The sequence below is a fragment of the Pseudorca crassidens genome, chromosome 17, assembly GCF_039906515.1.
Source record: "Pseudorca crassidens isolate mPseCra1 chromosome 17, mPseCra1.hap1, whole genome shotgun sequence".
Classification (NCBI taxonomy): domain Eukaryota; kingdom Metazoa; phylum Chordata; class Mammalia; order Artiodactyla; family Delphinidae; genus Pseudorca; species Pseudorca crassidens.
This window is the reverse complement of record NC_090312.1, coordinates 17058279-17078133: the sequence shown is the minus strand read 5'-3', so window position 1 is coordinate 17078133 and position 19855 is coordinate 17058279. Positions and strand designations below refer to the sequence as shown.

Genomic DNA, 19855 nt, shown 5'->3' with positions numbered 1-19855 from the left:
CGCGCCCAGAGCCGAGTCGCAAGCCGCCGCTAGAGTTCGTTCTAATTCCCCGGAGCAAAGGCCGGCCGGGAAGCCCCGACACTCCGCCCCTGCTCATCTTCAGGGCAGGCGGGGACTCCGCTGAGCCTCCCAGCCCCAGGCTCCCGTTGTCTCCTCGCCGCGCTCGGACGTCAAAAGTGGACCCCAGACAGTATCCCCTTGTCCCCGCTTGGCTCGTGCGCGCTCACGCTCAGCTCACACCTGGGAGATGCTAACGCGCCGAGATGCCCACGGAGGAGAAACTGGTCCATCCGGGCAGGAGCGGGCGGCGCAGACAGGTTGCTCTCCGTGAGATTCCAAAGCGTCCCCTGAATCCCAGATCCCTTAGAGCTCCGCAGCTGAGCGCTTTAGCAGGAACGCCGCGCCCCAAACGCAAGCTCACGGTTGCAGAGGCCGCAGGCGAAGAGCGGCGATATCCTGACTCGCCTTTGCTCTCAGGCGCCGGAGGGGATCCGGGGGGCGGCGGCGGTTAGGGATGCCCTCCCGCCAGGAACGCCGGAGTTCCAATTCCAAAAGAGACCCGCCTCGCTTCCGAGGGACTTCCCTGCGAGCGCCGCAGGGGTGTGCATTTCTCGAAGTCTGAGAATCCCTGCGAAAGCTGGCCCGACAAGAGTTGAAGTCAGCTCCCGGGGCGTCTGTTTGTTTATTGGCTCTTAGGGGAAAAGTTTGAGGATGTTGAACCAACCTCAGACCTGGCGCAAGCGGAAATCTCAGAATCTCTCCAGCAAAAGTCATCTAATTTCGACTCGTTATATAAGTGAGGGGCTCTTTCTTACCCTCCCTACCCCAAGCCCTCTCATTACTATTCCAGGAGTTAAATGTGTCTCACTTAAAAAAAAATTTTTTTTTAAGTTATTATTATTTCTTTGAGTCCGAAGGCGGGAGAAAGCAGGCAGAGCCGGGGGCGCGCGGCAGCCCCACCCTCGCGCTGCCCCTTGGGCTGCGGCAGGAACGCGGGATCCCGGGTGCCGCCGGTTCAGGGCGAGCAGCCGAGCCCCGCGGTCCCTCCGTCCGCCACTCCACGTGGTCAAGATCAACAGTTTGTTGAGCTCATCAGTGACACCTTGAACTTTTCATAAAGAAAATGGGTATTGCAGCGGGAGGGTTCGGCCGCGGCCGCCGCGCCGGGTCCTGCTTAATATTCAATGATCTCGCTCGCGCCTCCCCCTCCGCCCCTCGCAGAAATTCCACCGAGTCCGTTACTGGGCTCAGACTTTTAAGTTAATTTACTGCCCTCCCCCCAACCTTGGCTAGTAACCAGCGTCTTTAGGGCTAGCTTCCCCCCCGGCTCCCGCCTGAAAATGACATTTCGCCGGCGTCTCCGGAGGGGGCTGAATTTCACTTTGTAACTTTCTGCGGAACCCGAGCCCGGGTGGCAGCTCGGGTGGTGGTATCGTATGCAAATACGCATGCTGACGTTACAGATCATGTGGGTTTTGGCGTAGATTCCCCACTGATCGAGACATTTTTTTCCCCTTTTTTTTTCCTTCTTTTTTTTTTTTTTTTTCTTTCTTTCTAAAAATTTTGGCCACTGTTCTCCGAACGGGGGCTTCTTCTGTCTGTCTGTCTGGCAGCCTGGCTTTCCCCCTCTTTCCCACGGAGCCCGAGCCGGGCGCCCGGTGGGGAGTGGGGAGTAGGTGGGGGGAGCCAGCAGAGTTCCATTTTGGAACGCCCGTGCAGCGTCTCCGCGTTCCCAGCCCGGGTCTCCGCGTTCCCAGCCCCGGCGCAGGTAAGAAACTTCGCCCCGGCGCGGAGCACCCCCCGCCCGGCGCCGCCGGCCCCAAGCCCCGCACGCCGGGCACCGGCCACTCCAGCCCAACTTTCCCACCGCTGCCGCAGCCGCCGCCGCGGCTCCCGAAAATGTGTTGTTAATGGGACTTGGCCGGGTTTGCGATTGGAAGGGGGGGGGGCGGGAGGGAGGGTGCAGGCTCTTTTTGCGGGTAGGAGGAGATCAGAGGATCCAGAGGTGGGGGAGATTTTTTTTAAAGAGTTTTGATTACAAGTTTGGATCAATGGGAGGCAGACCGAGAAGGAGGAGGAGGAGGAAAAACATGTCTACGTTTCCCTATGTCGACATAAGCCACAAAAAAATATGGCGTCCGCTTTCGACAGGGCGTTACGTAGACCCGACTCTGTTTTTATTTATTTATTTCGTGGCCGGCTCCCTCCCTTCTTGGCCAAACTGCGGCGCTTTGTGCGAACGGGGCCGGTCCCGCGGGGACTCCACCGGGACGTGGCCCCGGCTCCGCGGGGTTTGGCAGGCGGGGGGCTGCGTGTGTGTGCTCCCCTCCCTCCCCCGCTCTCCCCTCTTCTCCCCTCTCCCGGTGACGATTCGCCGTAATGTGGTGGCAGGAAGCATGACGCCGTGGGTTGAGGCTGCCTCTCCTCTCCGCGCTCCTGGTGGCTGCAGGCAGCAGGCGCGCGGCGCGGGCGGGCGGCCGCCCGAGCTACCTGCCGGGGGCCGGGCCGGAGTGCGTCGCTGTCCCCACGCCCCGCTCAGGTGCCGGGAAACCCGCGTGGGGAGGGGCGGCGGGGGACGCTGGGGACCCCCGGGCCCGGCTGCCCGCCGCCCGCGGGCCCGCGCCCGCAGCCCGCCCAAGCCCACGATCGCCCCCCGGAACGGCAGCTGGCGCTTTTCGTCTGCCCCACGAGAGGTTCATCTTTGTTGGTGTTGCGGCTCCTTTGTGGCGTCCCCAGGACTTGGTATCTTCGCCTTTGCAAACTTGCCCCTTTCCCAGCCGCTTTGCAGGAGGCTGGAAAAGGAGCGGAAAGTTGGAAACCAGTGAGCATCACAGCACCGTCCCCTCGGCCTCGTCGCTGTGCGGAGCTCGGGAGGCGGCGGCGCACGACCGGGAGGAGGAGGGTGGTGTGTTAGGCTGCGGAGAAAACTTGCCGGGGAAGCCAAGTTGTGATTTGCTCAGGCTTCCACCTGATGGATCGGCTTCAAAGCCAGTGGGGTCTCTGCCTTCAGCTATTGCCGCGATGGCCTTTTGTTTGTCTGGGAGGTGAGGGAGGAGGAAGGTGAGGAAATAATGACTTTCCCTGGACCCCTCCCCTTTGAAAGTGTCGCTGCCCAGCTTGGGCCCCAGGGATCTCCAAGTCTCTTCGGGCCCTAGAGTTCTGTCCTATCTGCTCCCTGATGATCGCCTTCTGCCTCTAAGTTAGCAGCTCCCCAAGTCTGAGGCAGGCCCAGCTGGGCAGGATTTGGGGAGCGGGCATCCCTCCCCTTCATCCCTTGGGTCGCTCAGACCTCCCACAGTTACCCTCTTAAAACACACACATACACACACACACACACTCACACACTCTCTCCTTTATGTAGAGCAGAAATTAATGCCTGTTGAAGTGAGAGAGTGAGGTTCAGAGAGCTCTTCAAGATTTCCGTCAAAAGGGGATTTTCTATTTATGAGGGCAGTTAAAGAACTTGAGTCCCGGGGCAGTGATGTCAAAAAGCATTTGGATGACAACCAAGTGGAATAAATATCTTGTAAAATGGCACGTTTAATGGTAAAAATAGATTAATGGAGCCGCCAAGTGCTTGAATGGGGCTAACATAACGGTTTCAGTTTAAAGGGAAAGTTATATCAAGCTGTATACACATCTTCTTTTAAGGCCAAAGGCGGGAAATCTACAAGTAAGATTGAAATGCATCACCGACAATGACTGGATCCGCGATCTGTGGGAATATCATTGCCGTTTAAACACTCTGCTTTGCGATTGTTCTCATGTGCACGCGTACCTTGCGGCCAGGTTTGGTGTCAACTAAGGATCCACTTGAAGTTAACAGCTTTTAAGGGGAAAATTTGGAGGCCAACGTTCTGGGGTAAATCGGATATATTAGCTAATCCCCGTTTAAAGGGAAAAAATCAAAATGCCACAAATGTTCGTTGGCACTCAAGAAAAGTATTCTCCCAATGTAAATGCAGTGTACCTTGACATGCCAAAAGGTGACCCCACCCCAAGCGTCCCATCCACACCAGGACCATTGATTCAGTGGGATGCCATGCATTTGACAAAAACAATAATGACGGTGTTTGATGACAATGGCTGACACTGTTTCAGTATGCCGGGCATAATGCTGTATATTTTACATGCTTTATCATTTAATTCTCACCGTAACCCTATGAGATAAATACTATTATTATCCCAAGCTTAGTGGGGAAGAAACTTAAGCTCAGAGAGGTGAAACAAACTGACCCAAAGCCGCATGGCAAAAATCAAATCCCATGTTTGAAGCCAAGCCTTACAACACTCCAGTATAGCAGCTCCCCAGATATGGGAAGTTGTAGTTAGAATGAAAAGCGAAGGCAGAAAAGAGGGAACAGTGACCATGGCCCAGTGGTCCGAACTCAGGAATTTTCTTAGTTTTCATCTCTTAATTCATTCATTTAGCAGCTGTGTGTTGATTTATTTTTTCATTCCGCAACTGTAATATTCATCACACTAATAAAAGCCTAGAGTCATGAAGCAATTTTATATGCCAGAGACCATTCTAAGTGCTTAGGATTAAACTATTTTGTCTTCGTGACAACCCTGCGGGGTAAAGTACTGTCATCCTCTCCTTTTTATAGATGAGGAAACGGGCACGGAGAGGTCCTCTAACTTGCCCAAGACCAAACAGCTAGCGAGCAGATGCCAGACCCCAGAACACGCACACTCCACGTTTGCAGACAATGCACCGCTCCAGACGTTCTAGAGGTGCTGCTGAGATAGAACATCTATCTAACCTCGATGCAAAGCACTGCTCCAGACACTATGGAGACGTCAGTGAGACCAAGACCCCTTACCCGCTAGGAATTTGAGCAGCCAGCAGGCCAAATAAAGCAGGATTAAATAGGTACTAGAAATGAGAAAAGTAACTAGTGTGGAAGTACAATGAAGTGTGCAGTTCTTGTGTTCTGAGGGACCCATGGAGGATTTCCCAGAGGGGGTAGCATCAGAACTGACCCATGACTGAGGAAGAACAATGTCTGGCGGTGTGTTGGGTATCATTGAACTCACCTGTTAGCAACAGAAATCCTGCCCACCGGTGACTTAACCAGATGGGGGCTTATTTGTGTCAGACAACAAGAAAGTGGGTGGGACCATGCCTCAGCTGTACCACTGGGGACCCAGGCTCTGTCTTTCTACTCTGCCACCCGTAGAGTATAGGCCTTTGGCCCCAGGTCTGTCACCTCGTGGTAGGAAGGTGGCCACTGCATCTCCAGGCCTCACACCTGCACACTAGGAAAGGGGAAGTAGGATGAGTGAGGCACGAAGAGCATTTACCTAGTGTGGCTTTACTGTTACATTTGGAGAGGGACACCCCTCTCAGGAACTTCTGCCCTTAGCTCAACCAGAACTGTGCCACATGGCCACCCAACCCTACCGGGAAGGGGCAATGCCGTGTTTTTAGTTAGGCACATCACTGCCACGAGCAAACTGGGGTTCAGCATGTAAGGCAGAAGGGGTGAATGGAGAAACGGTTGTTGAGTTGGCAGATAAGGCGTTAGTGGCCTCAGATGAGAAGAGGAGGTTACTCCTGATGAAGTTAAAACCGCGTCCTGAGAGCTGTGTGTATTCTGGGGAGATGGAGAGGGGGATGCAGGGAAGGTTGTGCAAAGAGATGCCGCCACACTTGGGGATGGACGTAGAGGAGGTTGGCTGTTAATCTGTAGGTACTGGGGAGCCATGGCAGGCTTCTGAGGAGGGAGCGTCAGATGTTTGGAAGGTAAGACTGACAGCCGTGTGCCTTACGGAGATGAATCAGCTTGGTTCTTATTTGAACTAAAATGAGTTCTGGAAAGTTTCAGACCAGGGGACCAGTTCTGCCTTGGGGCAAAAAGAAGACAGCACACTAAGAAAGTGAGAGAGATTTTCTTTTAGGTCCTGCCAATAGGAATCCAAAATTAACCTGATGTCAGTCGGCTGTCACCAGGAAGTAACTAGCTCTCCTTGTGCAGTAACTCAGTGAGTGGAACTGGATACACTGGGAAGGGTACCAGTTTACTCCCCAGACGTGACGCTTGCTTTTTTCCTGACCCTCGGACTCCCCAGGCCCCACCTGCAACTCCACCACTCATCAGCAGAATAATTTTGGTCGTGACCCTTCAGTTTTGCTTTTAAAGGAGGGGATGCTATCAGAGGGCCTCCGGTCAGGTTCCCCACGCTGGATTCCTCCAGCAAGGACCAACACCCCTGATTCTCTGCTCAAGTAATAGCTTTATGATTTGGGGCTATTACATACCTCTTTAAACCTCAGTTTCCTCATCTCTAAAATGGAGATTCTTCCAGCAGCTGCCTTCTGGGTTGTTGTGAAGCTTAAGAAGAGATTTATAAAAGAGCTTAGCACAGCGCCTAACACGCGGATTATTCGCAGTGAACGTTACCTGTTATCACCATCATCTCCTCTGCCATCATAATCACTGCCGCCACCTCTAGGATGTGACTTTCTTCTCTCCTTGAGGTAATTAACATGCATGGATTCTTATCGTAGATTTCGAGACCCCAACTGTCCCCATCTCATTGCAATTCTCCTCCCTACCCCCCCTCCTCCATACACATATATGCTCATTTGTGGCAAGTCTGAGCAACTACTGACATGGAAATCTCTTCCTGAATATCACAGGGGGACCCTGGTGCAGTCTTCAGGTACTGTAATGTGCTGTGTCATGGTCAAATCCAGACAGCGCAGTTCTGAAAGGATGCTTAGCTGCTCACATAACCCTGTGGTAGACAATAAAGTGGGCATTGTTTTTGGCATTGACAAGGTAGTTTCATTTGTAGTTGAAAAAAAGAAAGTCCTCTGGATTCCTCGCCCCTACCCTACATCGAACAGGTTGGGATTTTAAGAGCATCCACCCCCAATCTGTTTCCTCTTCCTATGCTTGAAGTCATGCACTTAAGAGGGATTGATTGGCAATGGTGTGTGTGTGTGTGTGTGTGTGTGTGTCACACATATGCACATGTAACAAGCCCCCAAGGAGATAAACAGTCTTGGCAACGGTCCATCACGTTCCACCCAAACTTTAAAATGGAGTCAAAAAAAAGACCAGAGTCGGTTTTCTTGCTGACACCTCTCCTTACCCCCTGGTGAACAATTCACGTGTTAAGGGCCACAGTTCTGCATACTTTCTTCCTCTTTCTGCCCAGCTCCGGTCCCCTAGTGCTAGAAACACTTAGTAGAGATTAAATCGTATTACACAATGTTTCACTGCAACAGTATTTACCACATAAAACCTGCAGTGAATGAAACGCTTGTGCTCTTGATTCATGGGGGATCGATCTTAAGGAGTGTGACCCAGGCATTCACTGACTTCGGTTCTAAGAGGTTCAGAGTATATTTTAGGGGTGCACAGGCTTGCTTGGGATGGAAAAATGGGAAGCGTGTGCTGGGTTTACTGTCCTGGGTTTAAAGCCACTCTGGGTTCACCAGGCAGGGGGAAACCAGCCCAATCCTGCGAACCATTTGCCGTCAAGCCCCAGGCAGGGAGTGGATTCCTGTGTCTCTGGGGCATTGGAGGGTGGCCGAACTGAATTAGCTCTTTCTCTGGGAGGGAATCCTCCCTGTCGGGGGCCCAGAACAGACTCTGTGGGAGAAAGAAGGAGCCTGCTGTCAGGAAGGGTAGAGAGAAAAAGATGAATGAGATCTTCTGGGCTGGTTGGATGCCTGCAGCTGCAGCTTCTGGGCTCCAAAACATCTGCAGAAAACCAAGGAAGGACCAGAATCTACACGGAGGAGGCCGCATGCGCGCACGCATGGGCTGGGCCAACGTGACGCTTTAAATCAGTGTCGCAGAAAGCCTCAAGGAAAACACTCCTCAGCAGGGCTGACATTTGTGTCCCCCCCCGACCGCCATCTCCGCCCTGCCACAGACCCCAGCCTTGTCCACTCTGGCTGATGAGGTGGAATGAATACAGATCTCCCTGCACACCCAGACACACCACAAACACAGTGCCGCCATCCTCGGGGCAGCAACAACTTCCAACAACTGGGCACCTACCTTGTGCCAGGCGCCCTGCTGAATGCTCGCTCTCCACTGCGTCCTTCAGTGTGACCCTGAGGAACACATTGAGAGCCGTGGCGGGGCCCCTTGTTAAAGACAGGAGGCCACAGCTCAGAGCGCCCAGATGCTTGCTCAAGGTCACAGAGAGAAGGTCGCCAAGATTCGAACTCACATCAGTCTGATTCTAAAGCCGACGCCCTTGGTCATCGCCAGGTCTTTCTGAAGTGTTCTGGAGGCCAGCTCCACCCCAGCCTGGAAGAATAATGGCGGGAGAAGGGACACTTTTAGAATGAGCTTCTGGACAGTCTGACAGCTTTTCTGCTAAAGGAGTGTAGGGGTGAGTGCACACAGGCTTGCGTGCGTGTGTTCGTGCCTTTAGTCAAAACAGATCTGTGCCTGTTATCCTTAGCCCCCACCCCCCACCCCCAAGACAGCCTCTATCAGTGTCTCTACCAGAACATTCTCTAGGGAGCACGGCACCCTCTCCGCCCTCTCCTCCCTGGCTCCAGCGAGAAAAGGAATCCCAGTGGGCTGAAAGCTGCAGAGTTGGAGACGGTGGGAGGAGAAGCTGGGTGCTACTTTCCGGACGCTGAACAGCCATGCCAGCCAGTGGGGGAAGCAGGTAGAGAGAGCAGGCATTGGGAGGGAGGAGAATGGCTGCGTCGCTGTCTTTATACAATAAAAGAGGATCATTGTTAACTGGGAGCCCTTGAATCGTTACACGTCTGCCCGTGCTTCTCTCCAGCTGCAGGGCCATTTAGTTAAATAGCACACAGAAAACTCCTTTCAGCTGGCATTACTTTTCCCGCTGTTTTCAAAATATGAGACTGGGCCGAACTGCTCGAACGGAAAAGCCATCTCAGGCTCCCTTAGCCCCTGTGTGTACCCGGAGCCCCCACAGAACCTCCCTGGCCTGTGCAGGAGGACTTTTCGAAACTATTTTGCTTTGCATTGCACTCTTGTCTTTTTGGAAACAGCACCTTTAAGGTACTTGTACCCAGCCTGGTCAGAGCTGGATGTCACGGCCAAGGTGTTTAGGGTGGGTGGTGGCCCAGAGGGGGTAAGGAAAGGCCAGAATGACAGGGGCTGGAGGAGGGGAGATATGGACTCACAGCTGGAAGCTGGAAGAAGAGACTGCCCCACCACCCCCCGGCCAAGAAATCGAGGGGAAGGGATGCTGGTGGCTCCAGGCAGGAGCGGAGAGGAACAGAGCCTCACCTAACCTGCCCTAACGGAGTGCCAAGATCGCGTTATCCTGTAGAACGGCCTGGAATTTAATTGATTCTGAGCAGGCAGTGAATTTCTACCAGAGCCACACAGCTCAGGAGAGCTGGAAGACTTCACATTGTTTCCAAGAGCAAAGGTTCCTGGGCCCACGGAGCCGAAGAGTAGAAACGGTCTGGATCACTGGTGGGTTAATGGTAGACCCTCCGAAGACAGAGGGCAGGAGTCGACACTGAAATGGGACATGGCCTGACTCCGGCACTTTTAGAAATGGGATTTATGGGTCTCCAGGTAGAAAGTCTAATGTCCTCTGGCATCCCCGGAGGGGGACGATGGGGGGATGAGAATAATAGCATTATTATCAATTATTATTAATTATAATAATTATTAATTGATTATTAATGGTGCATTAATAGGCTCAAGGAGTGTTCTAGCAGGAAGAAAGTTGAGGGATCGCCTCATCAGGCTTAGGGGAACTGAGGCTCAGAGCAATAAGGGAATTGGCCTCAGGTTACAGGATCGTATGGCAGTGTATGGCTTTCCCTCTTCTGTACAATCTAACTCAAGGCCCTCTGTCTCCTTCGGACTCCCCTGACCAGCCAGCCCCATCACAGTACCTTCCCTCCCCCCTTCTGTTTTTCTGTCCAATCAGCACACACTCACTGAGCACCTACCAGAGGAAGAAAAGAACGTCCCTGCTCTCAGGAAGTTCACGGTCATTTGGCGCTTAGCTTTCTGACATCACAGGCGCAAAGCTGAGTGCCTTTTGTGGGTTAGCTCACAGCGCTTCTAGGAGCTATGAGGACTCTGTTATCCCAATTTCACAGATGAAGAAGCACAGAGTGGGGAAGCCCTTTGTCCAAGGTCTCTGCAAGTCAGGCAATCCTACACCACACCTGATGCTCCTAAGGCAGGGGCACATGCAGCTTCTCCTACCCTCTGCACCTGCAGCTCCAGCGAGAGGGCTGGGGCCCCTCCCCCACTGATTAGCGCAGAGGGCGGAGTCACCAGCCGGCACTGAGGATGACACAAGGATGGGTGTGCATTCAGGGCCTGACAAAGGGCCTTCTTATGCGTGGGGGGTTTTCCCAAGGTATTGAATGTCAACTGTGTGTAGGCCCCACACACCCTTAACACCATAGCCCAGGTCATTTGTGTGGCAATCCTGCTAAGCACATAGTGGGAAGGGCAGAGCCGGAACTCCAGCACAGGTCTGTGCAATCCCAGACCGGATCAGTTTTAGCCACATCAGGCAGGCATGCCCCAGCTAGAAGTCGCTGACTGGGGAGTCCTGTGTGGGCCGGGACAGGTCACTTAGGGACACAGAATCACAGGTGGCAGCCCAGTTTAGTTTCCCAAAGGTCTCCATAAAACTAAAGGAACTATGAGGCACTTTAGGCAACTTTCAGTTGAGCAACAGATACTTATTTGAGTATAATAAGAAGTCCCAAGTGCCAGGCCCTGTGCATCTCTGTAGCATAGATATTAGCATTAGTCACAATTTAAAAAAATAGCTTGAGAAGCAACTTACATACCTTCAAATGCACCCATTTAAAGTGTACAGTTAACTTTCTGTATATTTACAGAGGTATGCATTCATCACCACAGTCTAATTTCAGAACATTTCCATCACCCCAGAAAGAGGTCCTGTGCCCGTTGACAGTCACTCTCCATCCCCATCTCCCACCCTCTCTCCCACAGCCCTCGGCAACAACGGATTAGACTCTCTGTCTTTATATATTCGCCTTTACTGACGTTTCCTGTGGAAGGAATTGTATAACATGGGGTCTTTCATGTGCTTCTTCCACTTGGCATGTTTTTGATGTTCATCCATGTTATAGCATGCATCAGTACTTCATTGTTTCGTGGCTAGTAATATTCCATCGTATGGCTAGACCACACGTATTAGTGTGCTGGGGCTGCCGTAGCCACATACCGCAGACTGGGTGGCTTAAAGAACAGACGTCTCACAGTTCTGGAGGCTGGAAGTCCAGATTCAACATGTCTGCAGGTTTGATTGCTGTTGAGGTCTCTCTCCTTGGCTTGGAGAAGGCCACCTTCTTACTGTGTCCTCACATGGTCTTTTCTCTGTGTACGTGCCTCCCTGGTGTCTCTTCTTGTGTTCAGTTTCCTCTTCTTGTAAGGATACCAGTCGGATTGGACTAGGGTCCACCCTAACAGCTTCGTTTTCGCTTAATCACCTCCTTAAAGGCCTTGACTCCAGATACAGTCACATTCTGGGGTTAGGGCTTCAACAAAAGAATTTGGACAGGACACAATTCATATCATACCACAGTGGTGTCATGGGCTGTTTTGTTTATCCATTGACCTGCTGATGGGCAATTGGGTTGTTTCTACGTCTTAGCCATTGTAGTAATGCTGCTGTGAACATTCGTGTGCAGTCTCTGTGTGGACGTGTGTTTTCATCTCTTAGGGAGATTTCTAGGAGTGGAATTGCTGGGTTTTGTGTTTAACTTTTTGAGACACTTCCAAACTGTTCTCCTGGCTGTTTCCACTTTACATTCCCACCAGCAGCGTATGGGGATTCTGATTCCTCCATATCTTCGCCAACCCTTGGCATTGTCATAAGGTCCATTTTCCGGGTGAGGAAACTGAGGCACTGAACGAGGAAGGTCAGTCACAGGGTTAGAGAGCAGAGGAGCAGGCTTCACACACACACACACCAGTTTGACCAGCTCCCTACCCGGGTCCAGGACCGGTTAGCAAGTGAGGCACCCAGTGTGTGAAACCTAAGACAGTGTTTGCTCTCAAGGTCAGCAAGTGCAGGCTTGGCACCTGAGAGAGAGTAACAGCGCCTCCTTAAATTTCACATCCTGGGTGCCTAGTTTGCCCCTTACCTCACCCTTGCCCTGGCCCTGCAGCCACCCTGCTCCTTGTGTGAGGGCACTGTGCTCCGTGTTGGGGGGATGGGAGCGAGGGTGGGGACAGAAAATCAAGCCACCACCCCTTCCCCGGAGGGGCCCTCAGTCTGGCTGGAGAATGTGTGCATTTGCAGCCACACACAGCGAGCCTAGCTGGACCTGCAGAGGCAGAATCCCTGTGCACAGGGCTGCTGTGCAGATTTCAGGGAGCCCGAATACCTGTGAGGAACCTAGCACAGCGCCCGACACCCAGGCAGTGCCTCAGAAGTGCTGACTGGCACTAGCCTCGGACCTGTGTGTCATGAGGCTGCCTCTGAGTCACGGGAGTTTGAGGGATGTCCTGATGCTTTGGATCTGTGACTGGGAGCCTCATCCCCACCCCACAGAAGAGCCGTCACCCAGTGACCAAGCAGTGGCCAGAGATGAAGGAAACTGGCCATCTGCGCCCTCCTCAGACCTGCTGAGCCTGTCCTGGGAATGGTGGGTCCGTCCACAGAGCCCAACACTAGCTCTCCTTCAACTCACGGGTGTCCCCGGTCGGGCTGTAGACACTCCAGGTCTGGCTCTGTTACCTCCAAAGCCAGAGTGCAATTCCTGTGCTCCCAGACTGAGAAAAGACCTAGTGGATAATACTGGTGGGGGTCAAGGTGAGCCAGGGAAGGAATGGCCTTGGGTCCTTTGTGCTGAGTTGACAGTCCCCTGGTTTTCCCCAGCTGGGTGAAGGGGCTCTGTTGGTGGCCTGGGTTGTAGACACCTCAGCCTGCTGGTCTTTCAGGGTTGGAGAGGGGGGCACTGATTGATCCTGGGAGGAGATTTGGGGAATCAATTTCAAGATGTCTGGGTACAGAAGGCGTTTCAGTTACAAAAATGATAGAAATGATCCTCGGCTTGGTCAGAGGCCACGTAGATTCTGTACGTGGCTTAAAGCGGACCCACCTCTCTTAATAACTGAAGCTCAGTGGTCTTGCCTCAGGGGAAGGCGGCTTGCTGGCAGAACCACAGGACCGAAGGCATTCAGACCTCCCGGCTGGTGCCCTCCCCAGCCCTGCGCACACACTGTGCCTGCCACACACCTGCTGGCACACTGAGCACGGGCAGTCCGTGCTGCAGGGTCACCGTGTGCCTCACCGGTGGCCTCAGGTGTGTTCTGACACCATGACAAGACCTCAGACTTGCGGGACATGAGGGCTTTACACTTTAACCCACACACACCCCACCTCAGCCCCTGCCACCTGAACCCCTAGCTCTGGCTGAGTGGTGGCTCAATAAATCATTGTTTAATTGATAAACAGAATCGAATAAAAGAGAATCTGTGTGTGTTGAAATAGGAAGAGGGAATCATGACGGGCCTCACTACCCAGAAGTGAACAGGAACTCTTCCAGAGTTGATTTTTTTGCATCTGTTTTTTTCAATAAGAGGGGGATGGAGGAAGTTATCAGAAGGAATATATGTCGTGGCATCTGTCACTATTCTCTCCCTGCCTCCACGCCACTGACGTGTGGTTCTAAAATACGAAATCTGATCATGCCCAGGAGTCATAAACCCAAATGCTTTTAGGGGCCTTGCATGTAGCAGAAACAAGTAAAGGGGTCAAGTGTAGGACATTAGGGAGTGGTAGGGAGTGGGTCAAAGGAGAAGCATATGTCCAGTCTAAAGCACCCAAGATCAAAAAATTTTAAGTGAGCTTTCCTGTCCATTCCAAGGACTGCTGCTTAGTAACTTCTAACCCACAGAATCAAGTCCAGATTCCTGAGCCTGGCATGGCCGCTCTTTGAGAGCCGACCTCTACCTACCAGACGTATTTTGCCATAACCTCTTCCTCTGCTCTGCCACGTGTCCCACACTTCAGCCATTCAAGGCTGACCCCTAAACCCCACATGTGCCATCCTCTCTCCCTTTTCTTTCCTTTTCCACACGTAGGTCCTTCTCCCCGGAAGACTCATCCTCCAGACTTAGCAAAATCTACTCATTCCTGCTAGAGAGATACTGCTCTCCCCTCCGAGAGGCTAGTATGCCATGGAAATAACCACTTAGAAATCTTAGCACACGGATTTTGATCTGTTTGCACATCTGTCTCTGTGAAAAGCTGTGGACCACCCCTGCGCTCCAAGGGAGACTGTCCTCTTTGTCTTCGTGTTCCCAGCACCCTCCCAGGGCTGGCCCACTGAGTAGGTTCAAAATGAGCGTCTCTCTCGAGTGACTGGATGGTTCTACAAATGAGTAAATGATTCTTTCTCCAGAGCCTGTTTGGGAGCCTGTGTTCTGGGTCAGCACGAGGTAGTTAAATAGGAGCTGCTGCCCGCTGCTGCCCCTGGTGGCTGGTCCTTGCCAGTGCCTGGAAGGACAGTCACTGGACCATTTCGTCACAGGAAGCCAGCAAGGAGGCTTCCGTCCCAGGCTGCCTTTGTCCCAGGGTTGGAGCCTCTGGGCCAGATTCTGCTGATCTGCCTGCCTCCCTGGCTCAGCCCCACTACCTCGTCTGGACATCTGGCCTCTGTGTGCATCCTGGGTCTACTTCCTCCCTCTGACTTGGCTGTAGCCTCTGTTTCTTTCCGGGAACACTGGGTCCACCTTCCTGTGTGGCACCCAGAGCAATATCACAGGTGGCATTGCAGAATCTTTCTACCAATTCCAATGGTAAATTTTTTTTTTTTTTTGGGCCAGGTCTGAACTTGAGACCAAACTCTAAAGGTGGTAGGAAAGAAGGACACACGTTGATTGAGTGCCTGATGCATGCCAACCATTGAACCAAGCATACTGTATTCTCTACCTTGTCTTATTTTATTTCATTCCCCGAACAACCCCAGTTGGTAGAAATTTTTATACCCATTCTACATATGAGGAAATTGAGGCTTTATGAAATTAACTGGATTTAAAGGCAGGCCCAAGTGACATCAGAGCCCAAGTACTTGCCACATTGCAGAGCTGGCATGTAAGTTAAAGGTTATTAAAACTCTGTGTTAAGTGCTTTAGTGAGTGGGATACAGAGTTTACTATTTTGATGTAAAAGGTTGCATGGCTAGAATGAGTAACAAAGGCATCTTTTCTCTTTCCCTTAGAAGGTGCTTCCTGGCACTAATACAGCTTCTTATTCTCAAGATACTTGTCCTCTTACAGTTTTGGCGCCAAATACTTTTCCTCTGGGGCGGAAAGAAAAAAAAAACTTGTCACAAGAGAGATGGCCAATTGACTATGAGATTACAATCGTGTGTGTGTGTGTGTGTGCGTGTGTGTGTGTGTGTGTGTGTGTGTGTGTGGAATAGAGAATAACTGGCTATTCTGTGACAAACATGCATAAACCCTCTGGAACAGGCACTGAATAAGATGTATGAGTAGTCAGCTTAGGCTAAGCTATGATGCAGTGACAAGTAAACCCTGATATCCTAGTGGCTTAACCAAGCAAGGATTATTTCTTACTTTCATGAAATTCACTGAAGGACAAGAGCTCTTCAAGGTAGCTATGACTTAAGGATCCAGGCAGGCTAAATTTTTTTTTAATATTTATTTATTTATTTGGTTGCACCGGGTCTTAGTTGTGTCTTGCGGGCTCCTTAGTTGTGGCATGTGAACTCTTAGTTGTGGCATGCATACGGGATCTAGTTCCCCGACCAGGGATAGAACCCGGGCCCCCTGCACTGGGATCGCAGAGTCTTATCCACTGCTCCACCAGGGAAGTCCCCAGGCTAAACTTTTTAGCCACGTCATTTCAAAGAATCGGCTTTCAGGCTGCTAAAGAGGAAAACAAAATCAAAGGGTCACATACACACTCTTTAAACATGTCACTTCTGCTCACATGACCCAGCCTAACGGCAAGGAGCCTGGAAAAACGTGGTGGAGCACATGGATGTCTGTCGAGTAGGACATGTCTCTGTATCCAGCCACATCCTGGACTGACGGACTGTGCTGCTTCTCGGCCTCGCTGAGTCTCAGGGAGTGAAGAGGACCAGTGGCACAGCCCAGGTCTGAACAAAACTTCCCGCCACTTAGTCCAGCGTCACTTTTTGCTCTAAGGACAGTGTCCAGTCGTCCTGCCCAGTGGTATGTGGGGAAGTGGTCCTGAGGATCCGAAAGACCATCAAATGTGCAAGTTAATTTTTTGCAGCATATTCACCTTTCTTACATTTTGTAGAGTACCATTCCAGTTTGGTCCTGCCTCGAGCATCCGTAAAGGAAATTAAAATTTTATGAGGCCCTAATCACTGCCAAGCACGAACGATGCTGAGCACAGGAGTAACTCTAATGGCTGGTATTGACCACAAGCAAGTGTGCACTGTGCCAGGTGGAGTCTCAGCACTAGTGGATTCATTTATATATTCCACCCACCTGCCCTCGGAGGGCCTGACCGTTCCTTTCCTCCTGGGAGAGGCCTGATTATTTGCATGTAATACATGAGGAAACTGAGGCTCAGCGAGGTGAAGGAACACAGCTAGGAAGGGGCAGAGCTCGGCTTCCCTGGCAGGTCTAGCTGATTCTAAACCCAACACTTGATTTGTGAGGTTGGGAGTAGGTAGGGGATGCAGAAAAGGCCAGGGATTAAATACTAGTGCCATTAAGGTAAGTAGTTGAAAGGTTTTTGTGGATTCAGCTATGCCTATACGTTCCGGGGGTGGGGGGAGTGTCAGAAGTGTTCTGAGTGTTGGACACTTTGTTGATTCATACAAGAAGTGTTCCACCTCCTACTACAGGCACCCTGCTAAATGCTACAGTGGTGAACAAGATGCTGCTTCAGTCTAGATATGTTTCTTTCTCTATGGAACTTTCTACATTTTTTAAATGACCTTGCAAAGTAACTTAAGAACCTTGATCCCAGCACCCTGCCCAGGAATGGTCCTGTGTTTGAATCGTAACTCTGAAAACATTGCACGTGGCCCCTGAGCTCTACTCGGAAAATAAGGACCCTCTTCAACCAATGTATCCCATAATTAACCAGCCAAGCGTTTGTTGGTTATCACCTTTGCATAGTTCCTGTCTTGAACAGTCAGCCAACCAATATTATTGTCAACCTCCAAGATCACCTAGTCCAACCCTCTGAGGTTTTATAGGAGAGGAAACCCAGGCTCTCCCTGGGGCGTGAAAGGCCCAAGGCCCCTCTGCTGCTATAAAAGGTTTCAATATCTAAGCTGGCTCCAGGACAACAAACTGCATCAATGGTGCAGAAAGTGCACCTCTCTCCTCTACACTTACGTTCGGGAATGTTAAGGATGCAGTGTTTTGGGAATTCCCTGGCGGTCTAGTGGTTAGGGCACCGCGCTTCCACTGTAGCAGGCACAGGTCGTATCCCAGGTTCTATCCCTGGTCGGGGAACTAAAACCGTGCATGACCTGCGGTGCAGCCAAAGAAAAAAAGGATACAGTGTTTCACCTCTCTAAGCTCTTAACACCTTGCCCGTATGCCTTTCCACCCCCGCAGAGCGCCCAGGGCAGGAGAGCTGACAAGTCCTTCTCCCCACCCAACTCCTAGGTTTTGGGGGGGAATGGGGAGGTGGTGAAGGCTGCAGCCAGCCTTCCCTCCATCACAGAAGGTAAAGGACACACACGATGTCAAGTTACTAGCAATGGGAACCGGGCTAGAGCCCTGTGCTTTTCGCTTGGGCTTCACTATTTTCTTGTTTGATTTGCAGTATTAGAATTGCATGCCAAGTTCTCTGACCAAGCTAATCATTTCATACTGGGGGATGGGGGGTACAGGTGGAAGAGATATAAATCCAAAGAAGTCTATTAAATATCATTTTGGTGAACTTCACATATTGTAGCTGGTTTGGTGCCCAGAATATACTGGTATGACTTGATTATCTCCATGAAGTAGAGGCCTTGGTTGTGGTGGTGCTGGTCATCGAGGAGGGAGCAGGCCAGTGCCCAGTCTTTCTGATTATGAGAAACTCTCAGTCTCAGTGACCCCGCTGGACCCTGAGGTGTAGTCAGCTTCTTCTTTCCAAGCTTCTGGAAGAGTCCCATCCACCTGCATGCCACCAACCCTGTGCCTTTGCTTTGCACGAATAACAGCAATTGAATTTACTTCGGAGAAAAAGAAAATGCTTTTGGTTTTTCCTAGCTGGTCTGGTACAGCTAGAGTCTGTCTGTCTTGCAGTTCAGGTGACCTTGACGACAGACGACACTAGTCACCATTAGGTCCCTTTCATCCCAGCCCCATCCCATCCTGCCCTCTTCCCCTGTCCTGGGTTCACATGGTACCGGTTACCAGGGTCATGGTGGCCTCCAGCTTTTCTGCTCTGCTAGACGCCCATGGATGAAGCCGGTGCTGGGCCTGCAACCCTTGGCTTCTGCAAAAACAGTGGGAGGGAGACAGCACAGTGAGCCCCCGGGCTGTTGTGGCCACCCTTTGTGCTCAGTAAATATTTGTGGAATTCCTGAGGCAGGCAGCACCAATGGACCCACAGTGACCCTCATCCAGGAGGCAAGCTGCTGGAGATTTGGCACTCGGTCATTTGTTCTGGCAACGGATGAAACATCTTTGCACCACATGCTCTCGGTAACCCTAAATGCAGGTTAACAGTGAATGCTTGTGTTAGTCATGAGAATAGCTAGTGGTCACTTAAGAGCAGAGTCTTTTCCCAAGGGGGAGGGGGAATGAAAATCCTATTAAAATCCAGGAGCTAAAGAACAAAGAACGTGTTTTGTTTTGTTTTGTTTCCTCCTTTCAAAACCATGTGGGAGGTTTGCCTGAAAGACTTATAAAAACAAAACAAAAACCTACAACTGGAAGTTATATCATGTGTAGACAGGTGCACGCGCACACACAAACAGAGCTAAAACAGCACAGCTGGAAAGTTTAATATTTGTGAGTCTTTTGTTTGCCAATGCAAAGGTATTTGTATCCAACTTTAACGCAGAAAGCATACGTTAAGGGCTTCCCTGGTGGCGCAGTGGTTGAGAGTCCGCCTGCCGATGCAGGGGACGCGGGTTCGTGCCTCGGTCGGAGAAGATCCCACATGCCGCGGAGCGGCTGGGCCCGTGAGCCACGGCCGCTGGGCCTGCACGTCTGGAGCCTGTGCTCCGCAACGGGAGAGGCCACGTCAGTGAGAGGCCCGCGTACTGCAAAAAAAAAAAAAAAAAAAATATGTTAAGTCTGATGGTCTGTTTTGTAAGTTCCGTTCTGTAAACCTCCAACTCTGTAAACCAAGGCTTTCAACGAATGAAAAGACTATACGTTTGTGTGGTGTTTGTTGAAAATAACAACACACAGAAAAATTCCTGCTCCTGGGTTTGCAGAGAGGGTGTATTTATTGCAAATTAGCTACTTCATTCTGGCTATCTGGAATAAAACTCTCAGGGCATAGTGGGCAAATTATCATTTTTAGTAACATAATTACTTAATTAAATGTATTCCTGCAAAGTTCCCATAATGCCCCTTCCTGTGAGATGGAGTTTCGTAAGTTGGGTCTGACCGCTTTCCTCATGAGCAGGATTTTGACATGGGGCTTCTATCTGGGGACTCTGGGAGCACAGGGGAATGTTTTCAGCTCAGATGAGAACTCTGTAGACTAGGGAAGCAGAGGTGCTCACCTGACCCCTCCTGACCCCAGATGCGCGTTTGGAGGAAGATGGCTGCCAGTTCTGGGCAATCTCTGTCTTTCCGTTTGAATGAGTCGACGTGGAACTTTTCCACTCTTCTGGAATAAGTATGTGTCCTGAAAGAAATTCTATACACAGGCGGGGGTCAGGAGGCCTGGGGTCTCCCAGCTCATCCACCCACTGCCTGCTGAC

The 19855-nt window shown here is 51.3% G+C and overlaps 1 protein-coding gene across 5 annotated transcripts in view; it reads left to right on the top strand.

Moving 5' to 3' along the window:
- Positions 1 to 1146: 1146 nt before the first annotated feature.
- The window catches only part of ZHX2 (zinc fingers and homeoboxes 2), a 173437-nt gene continuing 154728 nt past the window's right edge, over positions 1147 to 19855 (top strand). For all 5 annotated transcript variants that reach the window (XM_067711371.1, XM_067711372.1, XM_067711367.1 and 2 more), the window contains exon 1: positions 1147 to 1768. The gene's annotated coding sequence lies outside the window, so the exon portion shown is untranslated. The remainder of the gene's footprint in view (positions 1769 to 19855) is intronic.